Source organism: Colobus angolensis, unplaced genomic scaffold, assembly GCF_000951035.1.
Source record: "Colobus angolensis palliatus isolate OR3802 unplaced genomic scaffold, Cang.pa_1.0 Scaffold4, whole genome shotgun sequence".
NCBI lineage: Eukaryota > Metazoa > Chordata > Mammalia > Primates > Cercopithecidae > Colobus > Colobus angolensis.
The window spans coordinates 1,053,466-1,076,999 of NW_012117376.1; the positions used below are offsets into that span (position 1 = coordinate 1,053,466).

At 42.4% G+C, this 23,534-nt stretch overlaps 1 protein-coding gene across 1 annotated transcript in view; it reads right to left on the reverse strand.

Moving 5' to 3' along the window:
* MACF1 (microtubule-actin crosslinking factor 1) overlaps nucleotides 1–23,534 on the reverse strand; it is a 446,661-nt gene that overhangs the window by 338,236 nt on the left and 84,891 nt on the right. The window lies entirely within an intron of this gene.

A 23,534-nucleotide genomic window follows, 5' to 3' on the forward strand; every position in this document is an offset into this window, starting at 1 on the left:
GCCTCCCAAAGTGCTGGGATTACAGGCGTGAGCCACCGCGCCTGGCCACACCCAGCTAATCTTTGTATTTTTAGTAGAGACAGGGTTTCACCATGTTGGCCAGGCTGGTCTCAAACTCCTGGCCTCAAGCGATCCGCCTGCCTCAGCCTCCCAAAGTGCTGGGATTATAGGCGTGAGCCACTGCCCCCCTGCAGTGAGGAGTTTTAAAAGGGAAGAAGAAATTAGAAAAACAGCAGAAAAGAAGGATAAAATACAATCACAACACACTTGCATTTATGCAAACTTGACTAGGAAAAGAAAAACACTTTAAACAGTACAAAAGTTTGCTCACAATTCCACTCAATGAGGTTTTACACCAAAGTGAAGTTATTCACCAGGGTGAACATAAGAAGAGAGGACTTGAATCTGGGACTTTAGCATGTCTCAGTCCAGTGTGCCTCTTCATACTGTGAGCATTCTGAATGCTGAATATGATTCTAGTTTTTGAGAATACTTGTTTTTTCATATAAAATTTCTCCTAATTACAGGCCAACATTTCATATGGTATTCCAACTCTGTTGTGGCATATACACAAAACCATGTTTATATACTTTGATTTCTGGGTCATTTGAGATATTTTTCCATGATAATTTTGATTATTTGGTATCTTCACTGTATGTGTAAACTTTACAACCTAACCTCCTGCAGGAAGTAAGATGAGATTTTACTTTGCAAGAGAGGATGGAGCGAGGTGGGGGAGGGAGAAGGCAGCCAAGAAAGTCCTTCCTAAAAACTAAAGACAATACAGAAAAGGGCAAGAAAGACACAAAAATCTAAAATTCTGTGTCACTTCCTTAGCCACTCCCAGCAATTTGGGGAAGGAGGTGGCAGTTTATAAAACAAACAGCCCAGAGGCTTAAGGCAGGTCATTCTGCACATCTCTTACTATGGCCAGGAAAATGCAGTGGCCAGGCACTTGCCCAGAGCCTCCACTAGTGACATTCTCCAGATCTGGTAGTAGAGTCACTGGGACCAGACCCAGCCCTGAGGGTTCCCCCTTTTCCTACTAAGATGTTTCTTGCTTCTTTTACTACTATAAATTTGGAGGACCAGGGGCCTCTTCTCCATACCTTGGTTCAAGCTTTCCTAGGGCACAAGAAACATCACTACTCTCAGACAAAGACTAAAAGTAGACAACCCAACCCCCGCCCTTGCTTTTGCCAAAGAGTAAGTTCTTCATGATGAAACTGATTCCCTTGTTGACATTCAATTAAGAAGACACTGGGCCTCTAAGATGAGTCCACACAGAGAATAAATCTTTCCCTTTACCTCTGACTGATAAAAAGTTCATGCCTAATGGGAATGTCTGCTTCCTTTTCATTCTATAAAAAGCCCTGACTCTGCTAACCCTAGAAAGCCACATTTGGAATTACTAATCAGAAAAATAAAGCTACACTCAGCATTTGCCATAGGCAGTAGTAGTAATATTTACTGGGATGAGCTCTTACTATGTGCCAGGCACTGTTCTAAGTATTTTTCACATATTAACTCATTCAATTCTCATTATAACCCTATGAAAATATAATCTCCATTTTATAGTTGCAAAACCTCAATTTTTATAATCTCCATTTTATAGTTGCAAAACTCTAGCCAGAGAAAAGTTAAGTAACATGCCCCAAATCATACTAAGTGATAGAGTGTGATTCAAGGTCAGATCAGTACAGCAGGTCCTTTGGGAACTACTGTTTTGGGTAGATTTCATAAAAGTAGGAAGAAAGAAAGGCTAGTAGAAGCAATGACCAAAAATTGGATAGATTTTGTTGCTGTGGTTCATCTCTGCACAAATGTGTGGTAAAGCACGATTAAGTATCTCTTAGTTCTATTTAGCTATCATTCCTTCCCTTACACCCCTTAAATATACAGCACCTTCAGAGGCTCTGAAGTCTTCCCACAGCAGCTTAAGAAAAAAAAAAAAGAGAGTGAGAGAAGGCAGCCTTAATCAAAAGCCCTTTTCTTCTGGCAAACAAAAGGCCTTGGTATTTCCACAGACAGACTAGTTATTCTTAACCCTAACCAAAGATTCTTTGGCAGAGAAAGAAATATGAAAATGTTAGGCTTATGGGAATGGCCTGTGCTTTGGGCTTTTGTATCCCACTCAGTAAAGCCAGCCTACTGAAAAACAAACACAGCCGCCCCTCAGTAACTCTGGGCCTTCAGTTAACTCCAGGGTCTAGGTCTAGAGAGAGAAATAACAGAGTCTCTACGCCTGATTGTCTAACCTTCTTCCCTCCTGGCCCAGAGGGAACTATTCAACAGTTTTTCAAATACACTAGAAAAATACATCTGAAGATACAGACACAGAACAATCAAATTCTGACAGTGAAGGAAATGCAACAAGTGGTAGGTGGAAGAGGATAGAGATCAGGCCTAATCCCTGAACTCTCTCACTAGCCTCTCTGCTGCTTACTCCAAATCTACAGGTTTGGCATTTTGCTAAGTGAATGTTTAAGATCTAGCAATTGTTTCCAGTGTTTTCTTTTTTTTTTTTTGAGATGGAGTTGAGGCTCTGTTGACAGGGTGGAGTTCAGTGGCGCAATCTCAGCTCACTGCAACCTCTGCCTCCTGGGTTCAAGCGATTTCCCTCCCAAATAGCTGGGACTACAGGCATGCGCCACCACACCCAGCTAATTTTTTGCATTTTTGTAGAGACTTCACCATGTTGGCCAGGATGGCCTCACTTCCTCACCTTGTGATCCGCCAGCTACAGCCTCCCAAAGTGCTGGGATTATAGGCAGAGCCACCATGCCCAGCCTCCAGTGCTTTTTCTATACCACACTGGGTTTTGTAAGCTGAGTGTGTGGCCCTGAATGGCCCTAAGTGGTCTTTATTTTCCTAGCAAAGTAGAGAGAAATTAAGACTATTCTGTTAAATGGGTCAGTAAGGACAAAAATGGGAGGAGGGCTGTATGCCAGAAAGCAAGAAGGCCCCAGAAGCACTAATCACAAGTATATCTGGGCTAACTCAGAATCTGTAACATTCCAACTTCACCCCTTGCATGAACACAGTAACGTTACTATAATAAAGTCCCTGAAGCTTTTATACTCACTCAATAAGCACCTTCTCCTTGCTTCCTTGCTCAGGATATAGTGAACAAAACTAAGAGAGCACAGGCCTGATGGCTCATCTCCTAGCAGCCAGGACTCTATTAGAGTGGTGAACAAGAATAGCCACGTATGAAAAGTGGCAGCCTGGCCTGGAAATCCCCAGAGTGAGCAGACAAACTAATGTGTGATTAGTATCTATAATGGTACCAAATCTTGAGGCATTAAACCATGAGGTAATAAGGCCCCACACGGCTCTGGCCTCTGGATCCTCTCTGATTACTCTGGAAGTAGGTCCTAGTCTTGTTCCCAGGCAGGTATGAAACGCCCAGGGAGTGAAAGGCACTATTTAGCCAAGTTCAACCCATGAGCAAGTTTCAAATGTCTGGCATATAGTAGGCTCTCAACTATTTGTTGAATGAGTAAATAAATAAAACATTTAATCTTCAACTGCTATAATCAATTCTTTCCTATAGCCAAAGGGATAGAGACAGTATCAGAGAATTCCAGGCAGTGGGGAAAAAAAACTTTTCCCTGCCACTCCCTGGAGATCATGGTCTTATTTTGCAAAGAATAACGCTCCCTTCTATATAAAATTCATTACTTGACTGTCCTCCCACAGAGCTGGATAACAGTCCACACTACCCTAAATCAAGCACAATGGCTCTTCTGCAGCTGATGTGCAACATTCAGAGTCCCCTGAAAGATGGCGGAGCATACTCAGGAAGGTGTCCACTGTAGGATTTCAAAAAATAATAGCAACTTGAAACAATCCAAATATTCAACATTAAAGGAATGGCTAAATGAAGCCATTATCAACAAGATAACTTAAAATTATAATGTCTGTAAGGAAACACTTAAAAAATCCTTATAGTGTTACATGGAAAAGGCATGTAACTATGTGCATATGCTAAGTGAAAGAAGCCAGAGACAAAAAGCCACATGACTAAATTTATATAAAATATCCAGAATGAGCAAATCCAGGGCAGGCAAGTCACAAAGCTGATTAGTGGTTGCCAGGGGTTGGAGGGAAGGGGTATGACTGCTTAATGGATTTCCATTTGGGATCATGAAAAAGTTCTGGAATTCAATAGTCATGGTGCTTGTACAATATTGTGAATGTACATAATGTCAATGAACCGTACACTTTAAAGTACTGACAAAGATCAATTTTTTGTCATGTGTATTTTACCACAATAAAATAAATCGGATTGGGAGAAAAATACACACACACACACACACACAAACAGAAAGATTATAATTATGTAAAAGTAAATAGGGACCAGAAAGGAACACAGACAAGTCCCAACGTCTGTTAAATTAAAATGGGACTTCATTGCTGTTGGACAACAAATAAAATCATGAAAGGAAAATAAAAATGTCAGAAGCTTAGAGCCAGCCTTACAGTCACAATCACAAGCCCACAAACAAGTGCCTACCAAGTGGGGGACAAGTTACATAGCTCACCAGGCGCCAGAACAGCAGGTGTGTGTGCTATGGCGTGAGGGAAAGAGGTCTCAGGCCTTCCTCAGCCCAGTCAGTCCTCTAATCCCCCTTAAAAACATTCCCTAGGGCAAAGAAACCATCTGTTTCAACAAAGCCTAGAGCCCTAGAAGCATTTTAACTCCTTCACTGCTGTCCTCCCACAGAAGGGCTTCATCCAATATTAAGTGCTTTTCTTTTCAAAAATGCCTCTAAATGATATAATATAAGCTCTACAAGGGAAAGGACTTTGCTTTATTTACTGGTATATCCCTAATACCTGGGAATACATTTATATCAGTGGATATTCAATAAATTACTTGCTGAATGAATCCATTAAACACCTTTTTCCTATAATAGTCGTTTCATTGGTATCTTATTTTCTAAATTCTCCCTCTTCTTATCATTTGTCCTCAGAGTCCTGCCTGGCTTCCACAAATTCAGCTGACCAACAAATATTTGTCTAGTGTATGCTTCTGTACAGTATAACCTGTCTTGTTACTGTGTTGTTTATTGCTGGGATCCCAGTGCAGAGCACAGCACACATGGTAGGTGCTCATAGATTTGAGCCGGGCGCGGTGGCTCACGCCTGTCTCTACTAAAAATACAAAAAAATCAGCCAGGTGTGGTGGCGGGCAAATCCCAGCTACTCGGGAGGCTGAGGCAGGAGAATTGCTTGAACCTGGGAGGCGGAAGTTGCAGTGAGCTGAGATCACGCCATTGCACTCCAGTCTGGCCAGTAAGAGCGAAATTCCATCTCGAATGAATGAATGAATGAATGAATAAATATCTAGTGCTGGTAGGGCATGGTGGCTCACACCTGTAATCCCAGCACTTTGGGAGGCCAAGGTTGGCGGATCACCTGAGGTCTGGAGTTCAAGATCAGCCTGGGCAACATGGTGAAACCCCGTCTCTACTAAAAATACAAAAATTAGCCCAGCATAGTGGCACACACCTGTAATCACAGCTACACAGGAGGCTGATGCAGGAGAATCACTGAACCTGGGAGGCAGAGGTTGCAGTGAGCAGAGATCATGCCATTGCATCCCAGCCTGGGTGACAGAGCAAGACTCCATCTCAAAAAAAAAAAAAAAAAAAAATCGAATGCCCTCTACAGTCTCCCCACTAGACTATATAGGACTGATAATCCCTCAAAGACAGGGACTATCAATAATCTTTGTATCCTGTCAGAAAGTTCTCAATGAAAGGAAGGAGATGGACACTTCCAGTAAATGCAACAGGAAACATGGAACATGATCAAGGAGTGAGGCAATTAAGTTGATAACAAATGGTAAAAAGTGATCTTCCAAATCAAAGGATTTCAAACCAAGAAATCTAAAAGGTTCCTGCCATTCCAAAATGAGCAAGAGATGCTATTTAACTGGTATTCATTGAAAGTACCATCCCCACAGTTGATACAATGAGTAATTGACATAAAAGTAGTATTATCAGCCTGGGGTTTCTCCAACAACCAAAAGAAACCACAGGAGCATAGTGAGGATGAGGGCCTTAACCTTTCAATATTAATGCCTACTTGATAAGAAAAGAAAGCAAGGATGAGGTGAAAATGATATTGTATATTTGTTAGCTATACAGGCTCACTCTTTGAGAAATACGGATAGTATAACAACCATCTCCAGTTGTAACAAAAAAATAGAATGACCCCACACACTGCAAAACAGCAGCAACTGAAAACAACCCCAAAGTGAGTTTGTGCTGATGACCCTCTCTAGCCCAGTGACATGCAGTAAGCCTAAAAAGTATACAATTAAGGAGAGAAAAAACTGTAACAGAACAAAACGATCAACTATCCAAATAAGCACATGGTCTACTAGGTGCCTAGTGCTGTAAAAGGTGTTGACAGGCCTCACGGCAGAAGCATGCAGACTTCCAGATTCCCTGCAGTGGAGAGAATCGCCCTTTTATGACAGCTTTGCTTAAGGGCTCTGGGAATGGGAGAGGCAGACAGTTCTCACTATGAAGGACACAAGCCTGTCAGTGACTCAAGTCATTTTCCACTATCCTAACTGCAGCAGAGACTTTCTCATTGGCCCCCTACACATCAAGTCTTATACATGTGCCTTCTCTCAGTCCTCCAGCTAATCTCCAAAGATCCCCAGTCTATCATCAGCTAGAAAACCTCACGTTGTCTGCTCCAGGATGTAAACTCCAAGTCAGAAACAAGGATGTACTCTCATCAAATCTATAATTCTACTCTAAGGCTATCAGTCCCACGTAACAGAAGCTGATTTGCACTTGGCTGTAATACACTGATTTAAAACACAGCACCAGTTCTGGTTCTTCCAGAGGCAGAAATCTACCAAAGCAGGGGTGCTGACACAGTAAAATTTGTCAACCTATTTTATAAAATTAAGCTGGCCCAATTTATTACCTAGGTGCTAGCTCAGTAACAGCAGGAAAACAAAGAGAACCTCAATTTGGTATCAATCTAGGGTTCCAATGTGGGATTTCTGTACAATATTGATGGTCATTTTTGCTACTGCAGTTTCCCAATCAACATTAATGGGTCTCTTACCACCACAAGAGAAAAGGGTACTGGGGTTGGAAGGATCAATGAAGCCATTTAAATGCCTAGAGTTGCTGTGAGAAAAGCTTCAGAGTAAAGTAGTGCAGTGATATGATGATGACATGATGGGAGCTGCTGACTAAGTGAGAAGGCCACTTGGCACCTGTTCCACCATGAAATTAACTGGATAATAAAACATGTGAGCCCCCAGCCACTAAGCCTGAAGACAGGGCTATCCCTAGAGGACAAGGGGCCAAGAGCTATCAGAGAGGTATTCAGTGTTACAGGTATCCTCTTCTTACCCTCAGGAGCTTTTAAAAGTGAAATAAAATTAAAAGCCAACATCCAGAGCTTTGAATATATATATTAACACCCAGTAATTCCACTTGTGGAAATCCATCCTTTAAAAAAATCAGAAATGCACAGAAAAATTTATTTACAAGGATGTTCATTATCATAGCAGTGAAAAATTAGAAATGTACATGTCCCACTACTGGAGTATGTTAAATAAATGAACCTTCCATTTGATGGAATTCCATAAAGCTGTAAAAAATCATGATGTAGATAGATAAAGGTATAAAGAACGCTCACAAAATAATAAAGAGCAAGATAGAGAACTACAACAATAGATATATATAAAAGCAACATTATATACATATGGATAGAGAAAAAATGATGGAAATATAGCAAAATATGAGTCTAGTAATTTGTAGGATTTTGGTGATTTTATTAGCTTATTTCTCCCTGCTTTCTATAAGGACAATATAGTCCATCATTTAACATCAGAAAAACAGTCAAAAAAGTCTTTTTTCCAAGCCAAGTTGAAGAAGGGAAAAAAGCACTCCCCCTTAAAAAAAGAATTCACTCTCTGAGGGTATATGTTGGGGTGTGAGAGCTTGTCCTGCTTGACTGTATGTGGTAACAGGGGACAGGCTTCTCAGCAGGCAGACTAAGTGGATGTCCCAAGTAAAGCTCTAAGATAATGAGAAACATGATCTGACAAATGTATCAGAACTAAGAGAACCAAAAAGGACCATGTTCTTTCTCAGTAGTCACCTTTTCTACTTATTCAACAATACTGCCACTGTTCAAAATACCTGAAACCCCTCCTCTGGAACTAGCTACAGACTAGTAGTACCATCTTTCCAATGTTTTCAATAGTAGTACATTTTCATTCTTTGAGATTGGGTTTAATTTTGTCTTGGGTAATATAATCTTTAGACCAAAAATTAGGTATGACTATAAAATGACTATAGAGTTTCTTTTCTTTTTTTTTTTGAGACAGTCTTGCTCTGTCACCCAGGCTGGAGTGCAGAGGTGTGATCTCAGCTCACTGCAGCCTCCGCCTCTTGGGTTCAAGTGATTTTCCTGCCTCAGCCTCCTGAATAGCTGGGACTACAGGCACGCACCACCACACCCGGCTAATTTTTGTATTTTTAGTAGAGACGGGATTTCACCATGTTGGCCAGGATGGTCTGGATCTCCTGACCTCGTGATCCGCCAGCCTCTGCCTCCCAAAGTGCTGGGATTACAGGCGTGAGCTACCGCGCCTGGCCGACTATGGAGTTTCTTATGAGGGTCATAACCTGGCACTGAAGAGAAAACCCATAAAAAGCATGCTTAAATAAAAGTATGCAGCATAGGCACCATTGTTAGAATATTTTTTTAACCTCCTATGTTGACTACTGAAGGACATTTAAATATATGAATTTAGTTCAATTCAATTCCCCAAGTATTCTTTTTATGCTTACTATGTGCCAGGTACTATGCTAGGTGAAGGAGACTCAAGGATAAATGAGACACAGTTCCTGCCTTTAGAAACAGTATAGCTAACATCTATCAGGCTCCTAGTCTGCATCAGATGTTATATTCACTATTTCATTTAATCCTCACAACATCTTGTAAAGTAAATTCTATCATCCCCTTTCTTACAAATGAAAAAACTGAAGCCTAAGAAAATTACAGACGGCCGGGCACGGTGGCTCAAGCCTGTAATCCCAGCACTTTGGGAGGCCGAGACGGGTGGATCACGAGGTCAGGAGAGCGAGACCATCCTGGCTAACACAGTGACACCCCGTCTCTACCAAAAAATACAAAAATAAATAGCCCAGCGAGGTGGCAGGCGCCTGTAGTCCCAGTTACTCGGGAGGCTGAGGCAGGAGAATGGCATAAACCCGGGAGGTGGAGCTTGCAGTGAGCTGAGATCCGGCCACTGCACTCCAGCCCGGGCGACAGAGCAAGACTCCGTCTCAAAAAACAAAAAAAAAAAAAGAAAAGAAAATTACAGAAAACTTGACCAAGAAGTAAAGACTAGCAGGAAAATCAAATGTTTAATAAAATAACTAAAACATAATGTGATATGCTCTAAAATAAGTATGTTTAAAGTGCCATGACAACATAGCTGAGGGAGAGAGAATAATTCTACTGGGAATACAAAAACAAAAACAAAACTTAGGGAGGGAAAGTAAGACTTGAGCTAGGCATTGAAAGATGAGCAGAAATTTGGTACAAAGAGAAGAAAATAATGGGATTCCAGGCAGAGGGAATAAGACAGTATATGCAAAGAAAGAGAAGGGTAAAATTACATAGGTATGTTGGGGTATATATGTTTTGTTTTTTTTTAATCTATCTATTTACTTAAGCGACAGGGGCTGGGCGCAGTGGCTCATGCCTGTAATCCCAGCACTTTGGGAGGCCAAGGCGGGCAGATCACTTGAGGTCAGGAGTTTGAGATCAGCCTGGCCAACATGGCGAAATCTCTATTAAAAATACAAAAAATTAGCCAGGTACAGGGGCACATGCCTGTAATCTCAGCTACTCAGGAGGCTGAGGTACAAGAATGGCTTGAACCTGGGAGGCAGAGATTGAAAAAAAAAGCGGGGGGCATACTCTGTCACCCAGGCTGGAGTACAATGGCATGATTATAGCTCACTGCAGCCTCGAAACCCCCAGCTGAAGTAATCCTCCCACCTCAGCCTCCTGAGTAGCTGAAACTGAAACTTCGGCGCACACCACCACGCCCGGCTAATTTTTGTGGTGTTTGTTTGTTTTTAGAGATAGGGTTTTGCTACTGCTGCCCAGGATGGTCTCAAACAGGATCCTAGGCTCAACTGATCCTCCTGCCTCAGCTTCCCAAAGCACTGGGATTACAGTCATGAGACACTGCACCTGGCCATTATATTTCTGTTTTAAAAGTCAGTTATCTCACAGTCCTATCACAAATTTTTCTTAGTAAAGCCTAGCGAACCACTTTCTCATCACTCTACTTCACCTACCTCTCTGCCTCCCTAATTAATCCCTAATTACCTACTTATCCCAGTCATGGCACAGGTCTGGACTCTGCCAAAAAGCAGGACTTGAGTCAATAGTTCAGCCTGTCATACCCACGAGAGAGGTCCATCTGGGCAGAAATCACCCCAATAACTATGAAGTTTTTGGCAGGCTCGAGAAATGTAAGTTAAAGCCCTCCAGAAAAAGCACCAGCAGTGGAAAATATTGCACCCCAATCCTGGCATCAAAACACCAATAATTCATAGGAATTTGGGGATTGGAACTTCAAAAACTTGTACAATGTGTCTATTCTCCCACTGGATTCCCTTCAACAGTTACCCACTAGATGGAGGAATGTCTACAAGCTGAACCATGCCAAGAAAAGCAACAGTCAGTAACTAAATGAAGAGGGGAGCCAATTACCTCCCTCCAACAGCCCTTCTGGAATACAAAGATATTAAGTGAAAAGAAGAAGGTAAGTAACCATTCGCCATAATCAGGGGGCACAGTGGGTAAAACTCAACCCACAGGAGGATTTGACAAAGGCAATGGTTTGTATCTAACTCTGTCTGGCAGCCCAGAATTGGGGGAATAGTTGTCTAAGACCTATAGCAACATTCCAAAAAATGGTAAGGACTAAACCAAAAGAACTACAAGACCTCGTTCCAGGAACTTCTCCCACGTGAAAAAGACTCAGGTTGTGGGAGCAAATAAGAGTTTAAATCTGATCCTTTCTTTGAGTGAACAAGATAAACTGCTATATATTGTATGTTTTATGCTATAAAGACTATTATACAGCATATATAAGTGAATGAAGCAAACAATAGTGAATGAGAGGTTAGAAAACAAAACTCCATTCAAGGTGAGTAGTAGTGTGGAGAGAAAAGATCTATTGCCTTCACTCTAAAGCACCATACTACTGCTCTTTCTCAGAGACGAAGGTGCATTTTACACACATGCTTGATCAGATGTGGGTATTCTTCCCTTCTTCACATGGTCTCTAGCACCAGACAGCAGCACTGTTCTCCCTCCAGACTCTGGGGCTCTTTGCTGTGTTATTTGGGTTCTGCACCTCTAAGATGAACTCGGAGTGATCCTTCCACCTCAGCTTCCCAAGTAGTTAAGGCTACAGGTGCACACCACCATGCCCAGCTAATTTTTTAACATTTCTGTAGAGATAGGGGGTCTCATTATGCTGACCAGGCTCATCTAGAACTCCTGGGCTCAAGGGACCTCTCACCTCAGCCTCCCAAAGTGTTTGGATTATGAGTGCGAGCCACCATGCCTGACCTGTATATCCCTTTATAGCATACAAATCTCTCCATATATATTTCTTAGAACCAGAGTTCTTCAACAGATAGTGAAAGAAAGTAAAACATCTATATATCCTGGCAAGAAGTGAGTACAGATCTCCTGCCCACACCCTGTCTGCCACTTTCCTCATCCCTGAAAAAACCCAGCTTACTCCTTTCCTCCCTCTACCTCCTCCCACTCTCTCCACACCCCATGGTTGCTCTGGGTCCAGAATCCTAACTACTGATGAAAGAAAAATGGTTTGAGCACCCTCCTCTGCAAATGGAAATAAAACCACTTGTTAATTAGAGAAGGGAAATTAAAAAGATTTCATTCATTCTTTTTCCATTAATATCCAAAAAGAGTCCTACATCACATCTGAGTACATTCCTCTCATGTCTGGTCAGTGAAGAACTTGCCAATGATGCAAAGAAAACACTATTTCCTTTAAATATTACTTTAATAAAAAGCTGCCTCTTTCAAAGTCATTGTTTTACCCTTTACAAAAGCTTACTTTACAAAAGGCTTACAAATAGCCCATCAACCTGCATTCCTCCCTCCACCCTCCTCCCCACTCCCAACTCCAATTCTCTCCGCATGGGACTCTGACTCACTGTAGACATAAGCAACTGGAAACCCTGGCCCAAAAAACCTAATTACACCTGGGTGAGTCTGCAGGGCCCTATGGCAAGAGCCCTCCACCCACACTGTCTGGCTACCTCAAAAAAAAACAGGGAGTGCCCTGAGCCCTCTGAGCTCAAGAATGCAGGGGACATTTCTTACTTGTCCATTCAAGCAAGACAACATGCTGTTGCTGAAGTACCTAAGGAGATTCTCTCCTACTCACTTAGGATTGCATTTACAAACTCTATCCCTTCTGTTTAATTGCCTAAACGCATAAAAAATAGGGCCAGTTCAGAGCAGGAGGGCTTTACAGACCCTATACAACACACACCATAATAAGTGCTCACATAATCAGCAACGACAAAGGGTAGGGAGCCTGAAGCCTTGTAATACCTCTAAGGTTGTTGAGTCCCTCCAGGAACTTCTGATACTTGTAAGCGTTCATGCCCGGCCCAGCTGTGTTGGTTCACTGGCTGAAAGTAGGCACCATGGCAGTGACAGCTGAGAAGTGAAAGCATGCAAACCGACTGATCTCTACTCCTGCTTCTACTAGCCCCCAAGAACTGGACTTTGACCACATTTACAACTGACGTCACCAGAGAAGCTTCATTACATTACAGCCTTTTGAGAGCCCTCATTTGTTCCAGTGAGCGGAAATACCTCCCCAGGAGAGGCCAGCCCCTCCTTTGTGCAAACGAGCTACGGGACCACAACCGCCCCTGCCTATCATCTGCCACCTCATCTGCCACCTTCTTTCTAGACCCCAGCCCAGGCTCCACTGGGAGTACTGCTACTCTTGCTTAAACTCTAGGGAGAGAAGCTTAAATGCTTTTCAGGACACCAGTCGGGGCTCATTTAACATTTGAGAAAATCTTTAAAGGGCCATGCTCACCACAAGAATGTCACCACAACAGGAGCTCTTGAGCAAATATTACATGGCAATGAGACAGGTTTTACAAAATAAACAATACCCTGCACTCTCCTTATAGCAGTCATGTTTATAGACTGGAATATAGCCACACAACAGAGGAGACACCGCCTATCAAGACAGTTCAAGGCAGGGGGAGGGAAGAAGCAGAAACTGTCAAGCTCATTCCCTAAATGTTAAAAGCGCAATCATTCAGACAGGACCCTCTCCACAGATAACTAGAGAGAAAATGCAACCCAGATACCACCCACATGTCCCCAACTCCAGGACACTATTTCACTCAGATTTGTTTTGGGGTTGCTTTAATGTGTCAGTCACTACTGCAAATTTCTTTCTACTGTTGGTCTCAAAAAGATGACCATCCCAGGCCGGGCGCGGTGGCTCAAGCCTGTAATCCCAGCACTTTGGGAGGCCGAGACGGGCGGATCACGAGGTCAGGAGATTGAGATCATCCTGGCTAACACGGTGAAACCCCATCTCTACTAAAAATACAAAAAATTAGCCAGGCGTGGTGGCACGTACCTGTAGTCCCAGGTATTCGGGAGGCTGAGGCAGGAGAATGACGTGAACCCGGGAGATGGAGGTTGCAGTGAGCGAGATAGCGCCACTGCACTCCAACCTGGGCAACAGAGCGAGACTGTCTCAAACAAACAAAAAAAAGATGACCATTCCAATAGTCACAGGCTCTTAGGATAAGCTACCCATATTATAATTAAAGGGGGAAAATCCTGAAATTTCTACAGAATCTTTGCTGTAAGGAACTCAAAATGGCTCATCTGCATTATTAGACTCATCTTTGAAAGTATTTTATGAAAATAATTGCTTTTCATTATCAGATGAGAAAACAGAGGTCCAGCCTGAGCAACATGGCGAAACCCCATCTCTACAAAAACTCCAAAAAATTAGCCAGGTGTGGTAGTATGTTCCTGCAGTCCCAGCTACTTGGGGAGCTGAGGATGAAGGATCACTTGAACCTGGGAAGTTGAGGCTGCAGTGAGCCAAGATCACACCACTGCACTCTAGCCTGGGTGACAAAGTGAGACCCTGTCTCAAAAACAGAAAAAGTAAATAGACAGAGGTTAACTATCTGCCCAAAAGTCACACATTGTGCCAATGAGAAAGCATGGCAAGAAGCTATGTTCCCCAAATCTGAGCTTGAAAAATTCTTGCTCATCTTATCACAAAAGCCTTGGCATACTAGAAACTCAGGAGCTGGCAACTGAGTCAGATCCCCTGAACAATCCCTCATATGGGAGATACACCCACCCCACCCCTCACCAAGATTTGAAGTTTTTCAGACAACCTGGCTCACATGATGCCACTGAGTGACCTAGGGAAGAATTCACAGCATACCAAATACACTGCTCTGTAAAACTCCCAATTACAAAGGTTGGATTTAGGAGGAGAAACTGTGTAAGCGGCACTGTAAAACAGAGAGAAAAGGGAGTATGCCCACTTAAAAAGATCAGGCTAAATAACTGTGACAGCTGCTAAGATAATGGAAAGGGGCTGGGTGTGGTGGCTCACGCCTGTAATCCCAATACTTTGGGAGGCTAAGGTGGGCAGATTGCTTGAGTCCAGAAGTTTGAGACCAGCCTGGGCAATATAGTGAGACCTCATCTCTATAAAAACTAAAAATGTTAACCAGGTGTGCTGTCCAATGGCTGTAGTCCCAGCTACTAGGGAGGTTGAGGTGGGAGGATCACTTGAGCCCAAGAAGTTGAGGCTACAGTGAGCTACGATTGCACCACTGTACTCCAGCCTGGGTGACAGAGCAAGACCCCAACTTAGAAAGAAAGAAAGAAAGAAAAAAAAAAAAAAGATAATGGAAAGGGAAAGTAATAACCAACCCAAGCTTTTGTGCCTTCCAATGCTACTAGTCAGTCAACAGAACCAGCAAGGTACTACTTTGTGCAGATGTATTAGGAGTTACGGGGAAACACAAATACATGGTTCATTTTCTCAAAAAGCAACTTGATAGGCAAGATAAACAGGTTAAAAAGGAGTTTAGTGCTTAAAGAGCGTAAATTAGACAGTAGGATACAGTAAAAAAGACAAATATGGATTCTTGTAGAGACAATCCCAGGATTTCAGAGTCTATCTCAACTTTACCACTAACTAGTTATATGAGGCAGGAGCCCCAAATTCCTTTTTTGTTGTTTTTGGGACAGGGTCTTGTTCTGTCACCCAGGCTGGAGTGCAGTGGTGCAATCTTGGCTCACCACAGCCTCGACCTCCCAGGCTCAAGTGATACTCCCACCTCAGCCCCCAAGTAGCTGGGACTACAGGCACACATCACCATGCCCACGCCTTGCTAATTTTTGTATTTTTTGTAGAGACAGTGTTTCACTATGTTGCCCAGGCTGGTCTTGAACTTCCGGGCTCAAGTGATCATCCCACCTCGGCTTCCCAAAGTGCTGGGATTATAGGCGTGAGCCACCATGCCAGGCCCCCAAATTCTTATAAAATACTAAGTCATAGGCCAGGCATGGTGGCTCATGCCTGTAATCCCAGCACTTTGGGAGGCCGAGACAGGTGGATCACTTGAGGTCAAGAGTTCAAGACCAGCCTGGCCAACATGGTGAAACCCCATCTCTACTAAAAATACAAAACAATTAGCCAAATGTGGTGGTGGACCCCTGTAATCCCAGCTATTTGGGAGGCTGAGGCAGGAGAATCACTTAAATCTGGGAGGCGGAGGTTGCGGTGAGCCAAGATCGTGACATTACACTCCAAGATTGTGCCCAGCCTGGGCAACAAGAGCAAAACTCCGTCTTAAATAAATAAATAAATAAATAAAATACTAAGTCTTAACTTTTTTTAGGTCATAAACTCCAGTGAGAATCTGATGAAAACTAAGGATACTTTTCCCTAGAAAAGGATATATATTTACCTACATACAAATTTTTGTTTATAAGTGGAGAAGCATCAAATGGACCCCAGCTAAAGAACTCCTGAACTGACCTTAAGACCTCTTCTGTGTCATGATCTGAAAGCAATTAGCAAAGTACAATCTGAATTTAAGTGCTGAAAAGAGTAAGATGTAAAAGAATGATCAATCAGCTAAAGAAGAGCTGGTCCCTTTTGCTTTTTGTAAGTCTGTTCAGAGACTCCTCCCACCTAAAGAAGGAAAGCAGACTAGACAACAGCAATCTAACAACAGGAACAACTGACTTAACCACTTGAATTAAGTGCATTTAAAAGACAACACATGCTAGTTTGTCATTTCCTCTGTGTGTTTCACCATTAAAATTGTTTAATAACATTTATTAGATAAAAATTAAACAAAAACAAGGATGTTTGGAACTATGGAATGAGTGATGGTTCCAAAGAGGCTCTTGGGAAAGGAGGGTAGTGGTGCAATGGTCTGGCTCTAGTTGTATTCTTAGATACCAGGGATCTTTTTTCAGAATGACAGCATTTCAAAGAATCATAGTTCAATACCTCTGTATGCCTTTCATGGCTATTCATCTTTTATCCTCCAATGGGTACCACAAAGGCAAACAGTGAGATGTAATCTTAGGTGGTAAGTGATTCTGCCCTAAGTTCCAGACACAGACAGGCAAATGTGAAAGACTTAGGATCTGGCAGACTAACAGGCATTCTTTGGCCAGCTGCTGACAAAGCGGAAAAAAAGTCCTTCTGTCTCCAACAGCCCTTACAAAGACACAGACACCTAAGAGCTGACTGGAACTTGACTGAGTGCAGCCAGATCAGGAAGTCCAGACTACAGTGCATGAGATGTGGTCCTGAGGGCTTCTGAATCTACAGTGACAGGATAGCTGTTAAAAAAAAAAAAAAATCCCTTACCCTGCTCAAGGACAGAGCCCAGATGAGTCAGGTTCCGGATACTGCTCCTGAAACAGGGCAAGTCCGTCAGCAGACAGTTACAATCGAGGAGAAAGATCTAGACCAATGAGGCGAGAACAAGTCGTATCTTAGAGTTTCCATAGTTCCCTCCAACCCCCCCTAGAAATCAACACCTTCCATAATTCCTTTGAAGCAATCTTTCTCCTAAAAACAAAGGTCCACCTCCCATAGAGCACCCACATGTCAGCGTCAGTGAAACTAAACCTGGACAGCAAGATCAAGGAATTCATTCAATCATTCATCCCGCATGTATCTGTTGAATGCTTACCAGGTACAAGACACTGACCTAGGTGCTAAAACCCAGAACTCAATCTCACCAGAAGGAGAGCAGGACAAAAAAATATGGCAGTGTCTCATCCACGGCCATACCACCCTGAACACGCCTGATCTCCTCTGATTTTGGAAGCTGAGCAGGGCCAGGCCTGGTTAGTACTGGATAGTAGAAATGGTAGTGTCTCCTCAGATTCAAAGATGAGGGTCATGGGGTCATCAAACTAAGGGCACAGCTGACTTCCAACTGCTCACTCTTCAGACAAACCCTGAAGACATTTAAGAACAGAAAAGGTAACTCTCCTCATATAAATACACTGATTTTCTTTGAGGCAGAGCTGACATCCTGACAACTAGTTGCCACTACTATCCCAAAGCAGCTGCTAACCCAGGAAACAGCAACATGTAGCAAAAATGTCTACAGTGACTTAAGAAGCCAATAACAAAAGCAGGTGCCAGGTTCAGGGTCCTATTCAGGGAGCAACAAAGATCACTTTCTTCATTGTCTTCCCCTGGCAGCAGTGTCTGGTGGAGAGAAGGGTTGAATTACACCTTGTCCTTCTGGTCTGCTGGACAGAAAATGAGTTTGCCATCTGAAGAAAGGGCTGTCCCCAGGGCCATAGCTGCCTCTGCAGGGCTGAAGAAAGGAAGACAAAAGAAGTCAGGCTTCTTACTTAGAAGGAAAGGGCTGAAATGGCAAGACCAAGTGAGGCTTTAAAGACAACTAAGTGTAGGTCTGGCAAAAAGGATACAAAGAGGTCTGCTCACCCTGTGGCCACCCCAGGCCTGGGAAATTACTTGATGTGGATTAGACCTATGCTACAGGGCCCAACAAGAGGCTTTAAAAGAGCCCACGCTTTAGGCTACAGACCGACGAATAAGCTCACCCTCCTTGAGCCTTTTCTTTTTGGCTGCGGGTCCAAAGAGAAATGGTTGGCTCCTTTGAGTCCTTTCCTCCCTAAGGTGCTTATGTAATACTACAAGATCAAATGAGGTAAGAAGCACTGAGCACCTGAGAGAGAAGGCAAAACACTTGCTTTTAGGATAAATCTGTACCTACAGAACCTCAGATTCTAGCCCCACCTGAGACTAAGTTTCCCCTCTCAGTTTATAAAATCCCCAAATAACCTAAAAGCCTCATTGCCAGGCATTCTGAGGACCTAGGAAAAGATCACAGGTAAGAGTCACCTTCCACTGGAACAAGGTTATAGATCTCTAGCAGAGAGACAGAAGAGTAGGACATTTATTTCCACAAAGGCATATTGAAACAGCCAGGTGTAACAGAGGTCAGGTCAACAGCTTCTTATCTCCCGCAAGAACAGTTTCTGTCATCAACTCCATCTAAACCCAGAGGATACAGCTGTACCACTAAGTCAGCTAAAGGTCAGTGCCAGATTAGAAGAACCACATTTGGTTATTCTGAAAAACCTAATGGAAGAAAAGTGCTTGCTGGCTCAACTCACCTGGGCTGTTCTGCCAGCAAATCAAACAAGTCTCCACAAACACAGGCCACCAACTGCCTTCTTTTTTTTTTTCCTTTTTTAATTTGTTTAAGTCACTGGGTTTGTGATGAAGTTCTGGTAGCATTATTTTGTTGCTTTTCGGCAGAGGAAGAAAACAAAATAAACATTTTTCAGAAGTCAGATTCCAGACACCAAAAATAACATAATGGAATTTTCCTATGAAGCTGCCTTTTGCTAACAATGAGGCTATATTTAAAAAGAAAGTCCAGGATAGAATGTATGGTGGCGAATCCAGAATGGTAGTGTATGAATTCTGAGGAACTTTTTACTCTGACGTCTAAAATAAAATTCTGTGGGAGAACATCACAATGTTGAGGAAATGCTAAAAGTACCTAACAGGGAGAACCTCAATGAGGGTGTCAACATCTGTTTAAAAAGTAGTGGGTACATATGTATCTGCTATACATTATCTGTACTTGTCTATATGCTTGAAATACACAAAATTAAAAATTACAGCAATGTGACTAGAAATATTCCATAGAGTTTAAAAAAGAAAAAAAAATTAAAGCAATGAATCAAAGTATCCATCAAATTTACAAGTACACATACCTTTTGAAACAACAATTCCACATTTAAGAATTTTACAGGACGGGCACGGTAGCTCACGCCTGTAATCCCAGCACTTTGGGAGGCTGAGGCGGGGGGATCACAAGGTCAGGAGATCGAGACCATCCTGGCTAACACAGTGAAACCCCGTCTCTACTAAAAATATAAAACGTTAGCCGGGCATGGTGGCGGGCACCTATAGTCCCAGCTACTCGGGAGGCTGAGGCAGGAAAATGGCGTGAACCCGGGAGGCGGAGCTTGCAGTGAACCGAGATCGCACCACTGCACTCCAGTCTGGGCGACAGAGCGAGACTCTGTCTCAAAAAAACCACACAAAAATAAAAATAAAAAAAGACTTTTACCTAAAGATATACATATGCACGCCGGGCGCAGTGTCGCACGCCTGTAATCCCAGCGCTTTGGGAGGCCAAGGTGGGCAGATCACAAGGTCAGGAGATCCAGACCATCCTGGCCAACATGGTGAAACCCCATCTCTACTAAAAATACAAAAATTAGCTGAGCACAGTGGTGGGAGTCTGTAATCCCAGCTACTTGGGAGGCTGAAGCAGGAGAATCGCTTGAACCTGGGAGGCAGAGGTTGCAGTGAGCCAAGATCGCACCACTGCACTCCAGCCTGGGTAACAAGAGCAAAACTCCATCTTAAAAAAAAATTAAAAATATATATATTTTATAAAAGACAAGAACATGTGTTCTGAATCCTTGTCCCAGTGCTGCCACTGAACAATGTACCCTTCTTAATCACTCATATATTCAACAAGCAGTTTTTTTATTCACTACCCTGTGCCAAATTTGTAGAGCACTGAGGATGGAAATGAAGAGCTCTCAGTCTGTCTCCTCTCTCAACTTGTAATCTAGTAAGGGAGGCAAACAAGCAATGTAACACATAATATGGTACAACTAATGCTGATAAAGATATGCAGAAGCAAGCAAAAAGGAAGCCTAGTGGCGTAGGTAAGGATTTCCAAAGGAGATGATGCTTGAACTGGGACCTCAGGGTCACAGAGAATTAGAGTGACGGGAACAGGAGTGTTTCAGACACAGGAAACAAAGTAGAAACATGAAGCATTTAAGCAACTCAAAACAATCTAATATGGCTAGAATGTATCGTACGTTCTACTTTGGAAGAATAATGGCAAGAAATGAAAGCTTTGCATACCATGCTAAAGAAACCAGATTCACCCCAAAGACAATAGAAACCCATTGCAAGGGCTTCTGAGTGACTATTTTTATAATCAGATTTTAATTTTAGAAAGAACATTCTGGCAATAGCAAAAAGGAAGGGAGGAAACCAATTAGGATACTATAGTTATAGAATATGAACTAAGAAAGTAGTACTGTTATCAAAACAAAGGAAAGGACACAGATTTAAAATGAAATTATACAACATTTGATTTGAGTTGGGGTCCAGTAGGGTGTATGGACAAAGAGAGGGAAGATTCTCAAATGATTCCCAAATATCTCACTTGTGTGCCTGGGTAAAAGATAGTACCTTAAATAAAGTAAGGAATAAGAGAAAGAAGAGCAGATTTGCCAGAGTAAAGGGTTTCATCTGGAACATACTGAGTAAAAGACACCTACAGGATATCCAAAAGAAGTCCTCTAGCTCTCAGAGATAAAATCTTGGAGCTCGGAAGAGAAAACTGGCCCAGAGTCACCACAGTAGTTGAAGCCATGAGTACGAATAAGATCACTCACGAAAACTATATAGAGTGCCAAGGACAAAATCCTAGAAAGCATCTTTCTTTAAAGGTCAACAAAGGGAAGATAAATATGAAAATGAGGAAGAAAGAAAATCAGGAGAGGATAAAATCACAAAAGGTTAGGAAAGGAGAAACTTTTAAGGAGAATGGAGGTTTCACAGTGTCAAGTACCACAGAAAGGTCAAGTAAGATCAGAGCTGAAAAATTACCATTGGATTTGGCAATTAGGAGGTGACTGGTGACCTTGACAACTGCAATTTCAGTACAGCAGAGAGGGCTGGAAGCTAAAGGGCAGGTATATACCATTCTGCAAGAATCTTGGAGGAAACAAAGAACATGGCTGTGAAAGGGGATTCTCACTTCACATCTTTTGTTTTCCACTCCCCCTCCCATAATATGTCTGAGTATTTAAGAAAAATAAACAGGAAAATGCACATTAAAATAATGTTAATATTTTAGTAGGTATTAGGTACAGAATGACAGTAATCCAATGTATTATTACCATTACCTTAAAGCAGATTCCATTTACTTTGTAAACACCAAATATTTTTTGACACTGTGCAAAATACAGAGCTGGTAATGTGAGAGACAAAAAAGGTTTATGCCGGGCACAGTGGCTCACGCCTGTAATCCCAGCACTGTGGGAGGCCAAGGTGGGCGAATCGCTTGAGTTCAGGAATTTGAGACCAGCCTGAGCACATGGCAAAACCCTGTCTCTACTAAAAATACAAAAAAAAATTAGCCAGGCATGGTGACATGCACCTGTAACCCCAGTTACTTGGGAGGCTGGGGTGGGAGGATTGCTCGAGTGTGGGAGGTTGCAGCGAGCCGAGACTGCACCACTGCACTTCAGCCTGGGTGACAGAGTTGAGACTGTCTCAAAAAAAAAAAAAAAAAAGTTCATGCTATAGTCCCAAGTTCTAGGAGTTTAAAATCCTGTAGAATAAAGTAATGCATACACACAAACAGGATGTTAAAGTACAATACAAATGATACAGAAAAAAAATATGACTAGCATTAAGTTTAGAAAATTGGAACTAACTTCCAGTGGAGTGATCAAAGAAGACTTCCTACAGGGCTTCTAGGCAGGTGGTGAACAATGGGGTAGGATTAAGACAGTCTTGTCTGGCTTAGAAGTGAGAAACCGGTTGGAGAGAAGGCTAGAGAGGCAATTATGAAGGACTTTAAATATCAGGCTGGGATGACTGAACCCTGGCTCTCTTCTACTGCAGCTCTGTAGTGCCAACTGCTTGCTGAACATTTCTACCTGAGCATGTCACAGCAAACAGAACTGAAATTACTAAAAGTGAATCTGTATCTTTCCTCCCAAAATCAATGCCTCCTTTTATTTTTATTTTATTTTATTTATTTATTTTATTTTATTTATTTTTTATTTTATTTATTTATTTTTTTTGAGATGGAGTCTCCCTCTGTCACCCAGGCTGGAGTGCAGTGGCACCATCTCGGCTTCTAGGGACCGCCGCCTCCTGGGTTCAAGTGATTCTCCTGCCTCACCTCAGCCTCCCTAGTAGTTGGGATTATAGGGATGCACCGCCATGCCTGGCTATTTTTTGTCTTTTTAGTAGAGACGGGATTTCACCATGCTGGTCTCGAACCCCTGACCTCAAGTGATCCCCCCACCTCGGCCTCCCAAAGTGCTGGGATTACAGGTGTGCCACCACATCCAGCCAATGTCTCCTTTTAACTTCCACTATCCTTTACCCAACCCATTCTCAAGTCCTATCAGTTTCTCCAAATACCTCTCCCAGTCATCCTCTTCTGTATTCTAGTCACCCTCTCTCTTCTGATCCTCATTACCTCTCACCTGGATTGTTAAAATAGCCTCAAAAAAACTGACTTTCCTTATCCAATTCATGTTGCACATGCTGATATATTAATATTCCTAGAAACACAGCCTTAATTAAATCATTCCAATGCATAAAACCTCCAATGGCAACATTTTTTCCCCAAACGGGGAAAAAAATCTCAATGAAATGTAAAACCCAACCACATGGTAAAATTTTTGTGGAGAGTAATTTGGCAAAAATTTTTTAAAGTACTACAAATAACTTTTGACTCAGCAATTCCATTCTTAGGAATTCATCTTTTTAAAAATATGGTTAAGCGTGCAAATATATACATGTTCTCATTGTTCCTAACACCAAACAGTGCAAAATTACCTAAAAGTTCAACAATAGAAGACTGTCTCAAGTGCAATGCATCCATACAAGAGAACACTGATAGCAACATATTAATAAATCATGATGCTGATACATATTTTTGACACTGAAAGACTTTCTTTTTTTTTTTTTTTTTTTTTTTGAGACGGAGTCTTGCTCTGTCGCCAGGGCTGGAGCGCAGTGGCCGGATCTCAGCTCACTGCAAGCTCCGCCTCCCGGG